Raw genomic sequence first — 12887 nt, 5'->3', positions numbered from 1 at the left:
GCAGAAATATTTCACCTTATTTAACACAAACAGTTCATATAATGCAGACGCTGGTAACATGAGCATATTTAATTATTCAGGTAAGCACTGTAAATGATTATTTAACTGTCTACACTACTCTAGACATTACAAATGTGAGAAGATTTAAGGGGGGTAGGACGTCAAACGGGACGACTTGGAGCAGGAGGGATACCACAAGACATTTTAATTTCCACTGTCTATACTTTTAAAAATAAATTCATAAAACTTTGTCAGAATGACTGGAAAAGATTCAGGATTTACACTTTTAGTGGTGGAAGTTCAAAAATATAAGAAAATAATTTATTTTTCACATTTGTATTTAATTTTCTTTTCACTTACCATTGACTGCATTTGTTGCTATAGGTACACTTTTCTTCATAAGTAAGGGAGATTCTTCGATGAATTTTGCACAGCATGCAAACCATACTTACAGGTGTATGAAACTCTAGAATTTTCCAAATCTATTAAAAACTGTGGTAAAAATTGAGATAATTAACTATAAAATTTGATTTTTTCTAAACAATATGTTTAAAATATAACAGCACATTCATTTTTTCATAAATTAAATAATTTTTAGAGTTTCATAAACCTGTAAGTATGGTTTGTATGCTGTGCAAAATTCGTCGAAGAATCTCTCTTACTTATGAAGAAAGGTGTACCTATAGCAACAAATGCAGCCAATAGAAGTGAAAAAATGATGAATTTCCACATGTAAAAAAATTTATTTTGTTATGTTTTTGAACTTCCACTGCTATGATTGTGAATCCTGAATCTTTCCTGGTCATGCTGACAAAGTTTTATGAATTTATTCGTAAAAGTATAGACAGCGGAAATTAAAATGTCCTGTGGTGTCTCTCTACCGCCCTTAAGCATCCAGCGAAAAGACCTGAGAGTGTAACAGCCAAACAAATATGTAAAAGCGCCACTTATCAAAGCATCAACTTAACATTAACAAAGTTTAAAGCCCCAATGAGTAAAGCACAAAATTCAATATCAAAATTATTGAAAAGTGGCATTATTTCACCGAAAGTCTCTGTTAATAAAAAGTTCACAGACACCAATATGCAGAACAGAATCGCAGTAAGACGAGTCGAATTACAACTCGTAATTTATACAAAACACCAGGCCAGAAAGCAACAACAGACATCAGCACTTCATCCTGGAAACCTTGTTCAAACTTTGTTCAGAAGATGGTCTAAACATATCCACATTCGACACTTGTCCCAAGAAGCCATCCCACCATATTTTAGGTAGAATAAGACAGAGCTCTAAAATAGAAAAAAAAACTATAGTAGCAACAGAACATAACAAATGTTTCAAATGGCTCTGAGCACTATGGGACTTAACTTCTGAGGTCATCAGTCCCCTAGAACATAGAACTACTTAAACCCAACTAACCTAAGGACATCACACACATCCATGCCCGAGGCAGGATTCGAACCTGCGACCGTAGCGGTCACGCGGTTCCAGACTGTAGCGCCTAGAACCGCTCTGCCACTACGGCCGGCCATAACAAAACATCTAAATTCAATTACATAAAAAGAGAAGGTGTCAGTTTTGCGCCCTTACGGCAGTTCGACAACATAAATGCGTTTATCACAGTTGTTGTTCCGGTACTTAGTTAACTACACGGCACCTTTGACTGAGACCCACACATTTAAACTGAGTGCCAGCTCATACAGCTTAATACAAAAGCTGTTTATGGCTAGATACCTCCCACGCTGTGCAGTATTTGGAATTTACGTAAGCGCACACATAAAAGGTGGGGCAACAGAGTTTCAATGAACACTACCAAGACCAGTGTACACCAGTACTGTGATCATTCACCTTCCAGCCAACTAAGTAGTACAACAGACAGGAGCTCACCGTTAATTCCTTTCGTACGTTGATAACTGTTACTATGGTCCCGCAGCATGTACAACGTAGTGAAGTAATTTCGTGGCAGGATTCCGCGTGGAAATGTTCAGCACCAGCAATGTAAAAACCACGAAGAATCCGACAACTTTATATGTGGCCGCATATCATACAGCCACTTCCAAACAGGAGAACCTAGCGCCATTCTAAGTTAGCACTCGCCACTGTCGTGTGCAGCTTTCACGTACCACGATTGCACATGGTCTTCAAAGGTGGCCCACACGTCACCTCAGGGCGTCTCAAGGAAAGTCCAAGCCACAGCATCGCCGCTACCATATCCAGAAATATCAACACGAACGTATCACTAACAATATCCGATTGTAAAGTTTCTGACGCTAGGAGTACAATATTCACTTCGAAACGTCACCTTGTAACTGATAAAGAAATGTTAGCTGATGTATGGTGCAAGAGGTGGAGTGAGGTGCATACGTATTTTCCTTTATTTACATTCCTTTACAAGCTAGTAAGATTTTACTGACAATCGTAGGAGTGATCCTCCTAATAGTAAGCTGTCGTAAACTATATCTCTATGGTTGCGACATCATGAGCTAACTATTTTGTTCCTATGAGCCAGGAATAACAATCGGAGTTTTTCGGGCCACACACCTCAGGTTATATTGGTGACATGAAGGTAAGGGCAAGAGATTTGGATAACCCTAGGCAATGGATCGTATATTTACGCAACAGAAGGATCGTTTTGCTTAACCATCATACAGTATAGAGTCATATTTTGAATATTACACACTTTCTCCAGCTTCGGAAAGTGGAACAAATCGTTTGTTTCTTTCTTGCATTATATATGATCTGCGGTGGGCCTGAGGAAACACGAACGGTTCTTGAGTACCAGAACCGAGCCGCAGATTCGCAGACGGCTGTGTACACCAAATGCCAGAAACTTTGATGACGTATTGCTAACATCACGATTTCGAACAGCCTGGAAAATTTTCTTCATATTTTTACCTGTTTCCGAGATACAGAGGTTCAACATTAGCTTAATTGTACACGTAAAATACGCACGCACGCAAAATCCAGCTTGAGCCGAAAATGTACTATATAAAGTGACGTAGCATGGAAAAATATGCTGCAAAAGTGTCTGCGTTATCATCAGAATGGTTCTGGAAACGCCATGTTCTAGTACTGAACCACATGCAAAATTTTTGTGCATGTAAAATCCGGAGTGAGATGTAGAATTTGTTTTGCGTTATTTCAATTTCACATAACAAAACCATCAAAATTCTGCTGGCCCATAATGCTCTTTTCATATGAGAGACATGCCCTTCTGTAGTAGGGGAAGAGGGGAACCACAGGAGACATTCTCCTATTGGAGCACAAAAATGACTAAAATGCTCCTGTCTTAAAAGTATTGATTAGTAAGGTACCAGCTGCCTCATTCTACCTTCCTCAGCACCTCTAAAAATTTTCCCAAAAATTAGGGCATGCGAACATATTCTGGTTTTTTAAGCTGAGAGGGATGAAACAGTGGCAGTGGGAGAGATAGATGGGAAAGTAATAAATACTGCAAGATAGTAGACAGTGGCTGTGGTACAGAAGGAGCGAAGGAGACAGTAGCAGTATGCAGTATGAGGGAAAGAGACGGGAAGCATTGGCAGTGGAACATGGTTACTGAGACAGATTTACTGAGACAGATCAGTGCTAGGAAAAGAGTGAAGGAGAGTGTGTCAGTGGGAGAGGCATAAAGAGAAGGGGAGATGGATGTGAGCCGGTGATAAAGAGAGGCAGAGTCTATGACAACGAGGATGAGACAGCAGCAGCGGAAAGGAATTAATGAGATAGCAGCAGCAAGAGAGAGCGAGAGGCAGACACTGGCAGAGAGTGCAGTAGGACAGAACGAAGGAAACTGGTCGTGAGACAGGAGACAGTGACAGTTAAGATAGACACGGAGAGATAACGACACTGAGTTGCGCTAAATAAAGTGAATTAGAATGGGCAAGTGGGACTGAGTGAGTATGAGCGACTTAACAGCGATGGGCTAGTGGGTGTGAGCGAGTTAAGAGTTAGGAGAGCTTGCAGGAATGAGTTGTATGTCAAAAAGAAACGGAATATCTTCACGTGCCAAAACTTCTGGGGATATTTTTACGGGTACTAGGTAGAATAAGAGAACTAGTACCCTACTTTTCAGTCTTTTAAATCAGGGGCATATTAGCCTTTTTTGTGTTCCGATAGGAGAATTTTTCCGCTGGTTGAGGTACTTCCATAACCATTTTTTAACACCTTTCGTATTAATAAATGCACACTGAAGCACTTCATGCTTTGGATCGCCAACAATGCGCACCGAGCGAAGGGTATCGGCTGACCAGTCCAGTAGAGCTTGGCCAGCCGTGTTGAGCGGCCGGACGCTGGGGCTCTAGGTGGGAGGCTGCATGCTTGTGCGCCATGGTTACGTAATTATCTTAACGAATCACGACTCTGCGTGTAATGCAGAGAGGAGCAATAAACCGAGTGGGGCAAATAAAAGTGGCACCATTAACGGAGGAGGAAAAAAATCAACAGTTACTTTCAACGGGATGCAGTAACTGCCTGTACAGCCGGCTGAAACTTGCAACACATTTACACAATCTTCACGCCTGACAGAGTTATTAGCATAGGCCAGTCTGGTCGCGGCTCTACTTGGGCGCCCAGGTCACCTGATCTGTCAGTGTAAGCTGACTACAGGTTTTTAATATCACTGATTATTACAATGTCTGTGTTTATATACTGTCTGTATCTTACACGCTTGTCTGAAGGAAATGGCACTGTTTTGACGATTACAGCTATTGTAAACACTACGAAATTTCGTGCAATGTAGTGTACAAAAAAAGTGGAAATTTCTGCCATAAAGAAAGTTCACATTCAACCACTTCCTCGAAGAAAAATCGAAAAATATTCCTACATTACACACACATCAAAAAAAGTTTTGCATCATCTCGGTTCCTAGAGTTCCGAAGCCGGCCGCGGTGGCCGAGCGGTACTAGGCGCTTCAGTCAGGAACCGCGCAACTGCTACGGTCACAGGTTCGAATCCTGCCTCGGGCATGGGAGTGTGTGATATCCTTAGCTTAGTTAGGTTTAAATAGTTCCAAGTTCTAGGGGACTGATGACCTCAGATGTTAAGTCCCATAGTTCTCAGAGCCATTTGAACCATTTAGAGTTCCGAAACCTGTACAGAACATTGAAAAAGAGATCAACATAAACATCATTTCCGCCCTCTTCACTGCTCATGAAAACCACACACTGCATGTTGTACCACCACACAGCGACACCTTCAGAGGAGGTGGTCCAGATTGCTGTATACACCGGTACCTCTAATACCCAGTAGCACGTCCTCTTGCATTGGTGCATGCCTGTATTCGTCGTGGCGTACTATCCACAAGTTCATCAAGGCACTGTTGGTCCAGATTGTCCCACTCGTCAACGGCGATTCGGCGTAGATGCCTGAGAGTGGTCGGTGGGTCAAATCATCCATAAACAGCACTTCGCAACCTATCCCAGGCATGTTCATGCCTGGAGAACATTCTGGCCACTCTAGTCGAGCGGTGTCGTTATCCTGGAGGAAGTCATTCACAAGATGGGTACGATGGGGGCGCGAATTGTCGTCCATGGCAACGAATGCCTTGGCAATATGCTGACGATATTGTTGCACTATCGGTCGGAGGACGGCATTCACGAATCGTACAGCCGTTACGGTGCCTTCCATGACCATCAGCGGCGTACGTCGGTCCCACACAATGCCACCCCAAAACAGCAGGGAACTTCCACCTTGCTGCACTCGCTGGACAGTATGTCTAAGGCCGTACACCCTGACCTGGTTGCCTCTAGACACATCTCCGACGATTGTCTTGTTGAAGGCATACGCGACACTCATCGGTGAAGAGAATGTGATTCCAATCCAGAGCGGTACATTCGGCATGTTGTTGGGCCCACCTGTACCGCGCTGCATGGTGACATTGGTGCAAAGATGGACATCGAAATGGACGCCGGGAGAGAAGTTTCGCAGTTTGAGTCGTAACAAGACGTCCTGTGGCTGAACGAAAAGCTTTATTGAACATGGTGGCGTGGCTGTCAGGGTTCTTCCGAGCCATAATCCTTAGGTAGCGGTCATCCACTGCAGTAGTATCCCTTGGGCGGCCTGAGCGAGGCATGTCGTTGACACTTCCTGTCTCTCTGCATCGCTTTGGTTCACTCCGAGACGGCTGGACACCTCCCTTGCTGAGAACGCTTCCTGGCACAAAGTAACAATTTCGACGCGATCAAACCGCGGTATTGACCGTTAGGCATGGTTGAACTACAACAACACGAGCCGTGTACCTCCTTCCTGTTGGAATGACTGGAACTGAACGGCTGTCGGACTCCCTCTGTCTAATAGGCGCGGGTCACGCATGGTTGCTTACATTTTGGGCGGGTTTAGTGACGTCTCTGAACAGTCAAAGGGACTGTGTCCGTGTTACACTATCCACAGTCTACGTCTATCTTTAAGAGTTCTGGGAACTGGGGTGATGCAAAACTTTTTTGATGTGTGTACAAGCCGATTTACGATCCATGTGTTCCGTAAATTGTTCCTATTTGAAGTTCCTTACTAAATTGTATTGATTTTCGTAATGTATAATTTTACATTTTGCACTTTTCTAATAAAACACTTTCAACTTGTTTTTCGTTTTTTATTCTAACTTATTTACTAATTTCGCGTGATGGAGGTTCGAATGTCGTATTATATTACAGTAAGTAAAGGTATGTGTGTATAATATTTCGGGCGGAAAAGTAGCAAAGGTATTATACAGGGTGATTCAAAAAGAATACCACAACTTTAGGAATTTAAAACTCTGCAACGACAAAAGGCAGAGCTAAGCACTATCTGTCGGCGAATTAAGGGAGCTATAAAGTTTCATTTAGTTGTACATTTGTTCGCTTGAGGCGCTGTTGACTAGGCGTCAGCGTCAGTTTTTCTTCGAAGGTGCTACTGTAACTGGACTACAGTATCTGGAGATGTTAGAGAATTGGCTGTTCCCTCAGCTCGAACAAGAAGCACAACAATTCATATTTCAGCAGGATGGAGCGCCACCACATTGGCACTTGTCTGTCCGTAACTACCTGAACGTCAACTACCAGAGGCAATGGATCGGCCGCCAGGCAGTCCGTGACAGAGCACTTCATCACTTGCCTCCAAGAAGCCCTGATCTTACCCCCTGCGATTTTTTCTTATGGGGGTATGTTAAGGATATGGTGTTTCGGCCACCTCTCCCAGCCACCATTGATGATTTGAAACGAGAAATAACAGCAGCTATCCAAACTGTTACGCCTGATATGCTACAGAGAGTGTGGAACGAGTTGGAGTATGGGGTTGATATTGCTCGAGTGTCTGGAGGGGGCCATATTGAACATCTCTGAACTTGTTTTTGAGTGAAAAAAAACCTTTTTAAATACTCTTTGTAATGATGTATAACAGAAGGTTATATTATGTTTCTTTCATTAAATATACATTTTTAAAGTTGTGGTATTCTTTTTGAATCACCCTGTATGAGGGGACATAATCTAAACGAGAAAGTATTTAGATGAGCTAGAAAAGTGACACCATTCAAAGAACTAATTAAAAATTGCCTAATAACACCACACATTCGATAAGCGCAGAACTATATATAATGGAATTTACTGTCAAAACTAAAATTGAAAGGAAGCTTGTACCAAGGTAATATAAGTTCCACAGTCTTCTTTGAGTCGATTTTTCTCGATTACAGTGCTTTTCAGTTGTGTCACTCTTCTTGACTGGATGCGATACGTAGAGGAGCTACAGCAGAGAGAATATTGCGTTTGCACAATGACGGTATCGTAGTAATGTCGCTGTAAGCAACTCGGTGATTGGTTTGAACGACACTGTTTCCGTATCGGAGGAAGTACGTGCATAGCGTAACATTTCATTTCCGGTCCGCGTCCGTCGGCTGATGCTGACCGCGACCGCGCGGAAATATCCAACAGCCGCCAGCGGATGGGTTGTCCCGTGTGAGTGAACACAAGCGGGGCGTCGCGGGACGCGCGACACGACGAAGCGGACGAGATCAGCTGGGTTCAAATTTCACGAGTACTGGGCGTGCTTTGCGGTTTGTATTTCAAGCTATAGCGTCTGAAGTTTTGATCACTTATGGTGAAGAACGTTGTGGATTGTTGAGCAACAGAAACAAAATTTATACTAACCGTTTAATATCGTACCGTTAGTGGGAGGAAGTTGCCAAAATAATTGGTACTGCAAGGAAATACATGTAACAGGTTTATTGAACAGTTTAACTTACATCCTTCGTATAAGATTTTGTCCAAATTACAATTAAAAATTGTCTCTCACTTCCACAGCTGCTGACTAGGAAGCATTATACCTGTTTTGGAAATTACATTGTGGTTTATTTATTTGAACATGCTGCACAAATGCAACCACAGTCCTCTTTATCGATTCGGGATCACGTATGATGTTCTGTAATAAAGTTATAGCTTTACCCTTTGAACTGCATTTCCTACACTGTTTTCGATTGGTTAATGCAAAATTCTGAATTGAGATGTTACTGATCCAATAGTACATCATGCCACCGTTATTGCGTAACCTACATTCGTTGTCCTCTCTGGAAAAGGCCTCATTAAACTTCCTTTAAAAGAAATATTGCATTACCTAAGAAAACAAATGTACACTTGATAGTGGGACCTGGCAGAAAATTTTCTTTCCCTGTTTTTAGTCTCTGTTTTTGTTCCATATCAGAAGGGGCACTCATCAGAAACACCTGCGTATTTTCTTTGCCTTAGGAGCCTCGTTCACCATAAAGAACTTGAAAATTGCGTCAGTGACAGATAATAATCTAGTAGCAAAGAGGGTTCTGTACCAATAATTCACGGAGCCTGATTTATTGTTTTTTATGCGAATCTGTTTCCCATCAATACTTCCAAGACAGTTATGAAATCCCCATCTGTCCCAAAATCTCTTTCGTCCGTCCACAATAAATGCGTTGTCCTGACTAGATGGACGTGCGGAAGGCGGATTAACGCCTCTAGCTGCACACTTAGGACGGAGTAAATGCATTGCACTGCTTCGTGTTTAATCCAGTCAACGATACCAGAAAATGTGGACTTAAGAGAAAAAATTTCGCGTATTGGCAAATATTTGTACAGTGGTAGGGGTGAGTGTCATTAACAACAAATTAAAAATCCTGACCGCTGGTTTGGGGGGGCGGGGGGAGGATGGCGAAGGAGGAGGGGGGGGGGAGAGGGGAGAGAGGGGAAGGAACTGTAAAGGTCACTTTTTACGTTTATCTTCAATATATACAAAAGCGCAGCGTGTAGCGAAAATGTTAGCCGGTACAAAATTAAACTGCATTAAATTTCCTACAAAAAAATATTCTCCTCATTTTTCTCTAGGACTAATAGTTGCGCGTATATAAAAATCACATATTATTACTAGGTCTACAACTTTGCTTCCGGCGTTTTTCCTCGAAGAGCGGAGCTTTACTGTGAAAAACTTACCAAAAAATTATGATTCATAGTATTGCCCATCGATGGCCACTACATTCTCCCATCTTTTGGATAGCATACGAATCCCGTGGAGGAAGAACTGGGCGTCTTTTGTGGGAATCCATGAATCGATTCAGTTTTGCACTTATTTATGATCCGAAGTGCTGGTCAGCTAGACAGTATGCCACTGATCGAAATAGGTGGTAGTCAGAGAGAAAAACGTATGAAGAATACGGCGGAAGGGATAGGACTTCTCATTTCAACGTCTACATGTATATTTTGACGAGTTTTGCGACATGAGGTCGAGCACTGACCTACTGCAAATTTAGCTTCAACTGTCTGTCACTGTATTGTGGCCGTTTGTGTTTCAGTGCTGGGCTCGAACCCATCAACTGCTTTCGATAATGATGCCCTGTGACTGTCTTCGTCTGTTTCAGTAGCTACGAAAACGTTGTCTTCCACCGCCATGCCGGTCTTCGACATCAAAATCACTGTTCCGAAGGTGTTGAAAACATTCTCTGCACGTTCTTCCACTAATAGTTCCCTCACCATTGGTCTTACCTAGCATTTTAAGAGCCACAGCCGCAGATTTCTCCATTTTAAAGCAGAAAATTAAAACTTCCCGCAAATGGCGAGAAATGTGTACTTGACGTACTTAATCGAGAATAACCTTATGATGCAATCAGAAATCGACTAATATTTTTATGGTATTATGTTTACAGATGCCTAAGCTTATTGTATTACACCTATGACCAACCACCTGAACCCCACTTGCCGCTACTGTCGTCTATTGCAAAACGGCGGAAGCAAAGTTGTAGACCTAACAAAAATAGTGTTTTAATAGTATAAAATTAATACTGTTAAATACAGTGTGTTCAAAACAAATATTAAATGTGTGTACCATATCTAAGTGCAATAGAACCGTATTAAGAGATAAACTGTGTTTTGCGGGTGTAACAGAGAGAAAGGCGGGGATGGAGGTTCGAATCGTGAGGGAAGTTCGGTCCCCAGAATGTTCAAATGGCTCTGAGCACTATGGGACTTAACATCTTAGGTCATCAATCCCCTAGAACTTAGAACTACTTAAACCTAACTAACCTAAGGACATCACACACATCCATGCCCGTGGCAGGATTCGAATCTGCGACCGTAGCAGTCCCGAGGTTCCGGACTGCAGAGCCTAGAACCGCACGGCCACAGTGGCCGGCGGTCCCCAGATTGTGCAATGCACTTTCCTCCTTCATAGGTCTGCAAAATGACGAGGCAGCAGGCAACGCTCCATTCTGCCTATAGCACTAAGTCACGAGAAGCAATAATAGGGTACTTCATAAAGTTAAACCGACCCTTCCTCAGCCCGCCTCACGAATAACTGACGACGCAGTGCACAGACGCTGCGGCGTCATTCATTAAGTCACCACCAGTGACTGCAACACGGTTACACGTCTTTACAGTATACTGCCAACGACAGACAGCAGCAAGACGCTACATTTACCAATACATCCCTTTCCTACCAGCGCTGTATAGGTCACTGATGACATCACACTGACAAATGAAAGACCACACAACCACCGTTTACAGGTACATAAATTACATAGAAATTCACTTAAAATCAAATAAGTACCCCATGAGTGACCTGAAAATAGCTCCACTGTATAAACACGAGCTCAGGTAAGCTATTTTGTCAAATCACTTGGGAGAACTGTACTTTCTAGGAGGAAATTTAATGTAGTTTAATTTTGTACCGGGAAATATTTTCGGTAATAGTTGCGGTTTTCGAGATAGTCAAGAAAAGCCAGACCAGGTTCCAACACAAATTGGTCGATTTTTATTGCATTTTTTAAAGGTACAGGTGACTAGAATATTGGGACGAAAAGGTATTTTAATCCGAGGATTATAAAAGTTTCTACGGCCCGTTGTTCGAAGCAGTGTCACGGCCGCCGTGGGACGCCCTCTGCCGGAGACGCCCGGTTCGGGTAGGAAACTTGTCGTGCCGTGACACACGTTCGCAGACTGATTTATATTGCAGTATGCATGCAAACATATTCAGCGAAAAAGTTGACGAACAACGTGTCCAGCTCAGCCAAATCCCCTAAGAACGAGGGGATTGCTCCCCGGGAACAATTCGAGTTACATGAAGGGTTGATACACGGTCCTGGAGTTGCAGACTAAACGTAAGTACCGAAAACGCGTTTTTTGGTCAACTATTGACAAATTAGTCAAAACACAATTTTTGGTCCGCCATATTAGATTAGCCATTTTGAATTTTCAAAATCTTATTTCAGATTTGTGTTCAACGGCATCAAAATTACGTGATAAAATGTAGTTTTTTTGAACTAATAATACATACAAAAGTTATCCGTAAATTTTAAACAGATTTTTCTCAAGAAACTATTCTGTAAACTTGCGTGGAGCATAAAATAAAAACGGTTCAACCTATTATCTTCTGTCTTTTACTCCCGAAAAGCAACACTTTTCTTCCGAGCTTATACCTGTAATATATGAAATTTGCTATTGTTAACTGTTTTTCTTGTAAAGCTATAAACAACGCCAGAAATCGAACTCAAAGATCGGGTTACCACCGTACCATTGAATTTAAGGTTATTTCATTGTGGTAAGGTATAGGATCCCATAAATTTACTGTGTTATCCATTTTTGATTTCAGATAACTTTTGATGGGCTACACTGCACTCACTCTGCGCACTTCAACTCGCGGGCCCTTGGTCAATACATGATTATGGGCGCCATTTTGTTTTTTTTATCGGAAATCCCCAAAAGGACCCTTTGTATCTCTTTTCTTTGCCTCAAAAAGATTTTCCTAAGTTTTCCTTTTTTTGCTCATTTGAATCAGAACCTGGCGTTAACAACTCCCTCCCCACCCTCACATCCCACCGGACAGGACATTTTAGTATGTTATTCATTGCACTGCCCCCCACCCCCCACCCCGCCTTACCAGTATACAAAAATAACACTATTTTTTCCTCTAATTTTCCTCCGTTGACTGAACTAGTTACATCCCTAAAGTAGCCGCGCGGTCTCGTGCTACGCCGCGTTTGCAGCAAATCGCTGCTACAGGACGACTGTGCGTGTGTTCTGGCCGCGCTTGTCAGTCTTCGCCCGACGGTAAGGAAACTTCAAAGCTTCAAAACAGAGAAAACTTTTCAGTAGTTAAATTAGAGAGGTTATGTCAGAGGGCAAACGGCCTTGCCGCAGTGGTAACACCGGTTCCCGTCAGATCACCGAAGTTAAGCGCTGTCGTGCTGGGCCAGCACTTGGATGGGTGACCATCCAGTCTGACGAGCGCTATTGCCTAGCAGGGTGCACTCAGCCCTTGTGAGGCAAACTGAGGAGCTACGTGGTTGAGAAGTAGCGGCTCCGGTCTCGGAAACTGACATACGGCCGGAGAGCGGTATGCTGACCACATGCCCGTCCATATCCGCATCCACTGACGCCTGTGGGCTGAGGATGACACGGCGG

This window comes from Schistocerca piceifrons, chromosome 2 (genome assembly GCF_021461385.2).
Source record: "Schistocerca piceifrons isolate TAMUIC-IGC-003096 chromosome 2, iqSchPice1.1, whole genome shotgun sequence".
Lineage (NCBI taxonomy): Eukaryota > Metazoa > Arthropoda > Insecta > Orthoptera > Acrididae > Schistocerca > Schistocerca piceifrons.
This window is presented reverse-complemented; position numbering follows the sequence as displayed.